Source organism: Blennius ocellaris, assembly GCF_963422515.1.
Source record: "Blennius ocellaris genome assembly, chromosome: 10".
NCBI classification, from domain to species: domain Eukaryota; kingdom Metazoa; phylum Chordata; class Actinopteri; order Blenniiformes; family Blenniidae; genus Blennius; species Blennius ocellaris.
Genome location: NC_137659.1, coordinates 21,543,135 through 21,543,466, shown reverse-complemented (window position 1 = coordinate 21,543,466; position 332 = coordinate 21,543,135).

Genomic DNA, 332 nt, shown 5'->3' with positions numbered 1-332 from the left:
GCAGGACGCAGCGGAGGATCCTTTGGATGGGCAGGGGGAGTCACGCTCTGCGGCCGTCGAGGTGAGAAGTGGCCTCTTGAATGCGTGTTTGTCTCACGGTTGGCACAACCTCGGTGGCGGCCGGGTGCGATGCGCGTCGGGTGATTCCGGAGGCCTTCGTGGATGTTAGAGACGCTGCGTCAGGATGTTGTGGCGTCTTGATTCCTCCCGCTGTCAACACTTCTCTCCCCCCCCCCCCCGATCAGTCACGTCTCAACACGGGCTTTAATTCAGACGCGCTCTCAAAAAAAATGACGAGATGCAGATGTGGCATATTTCTTGCCGTTTGAGGT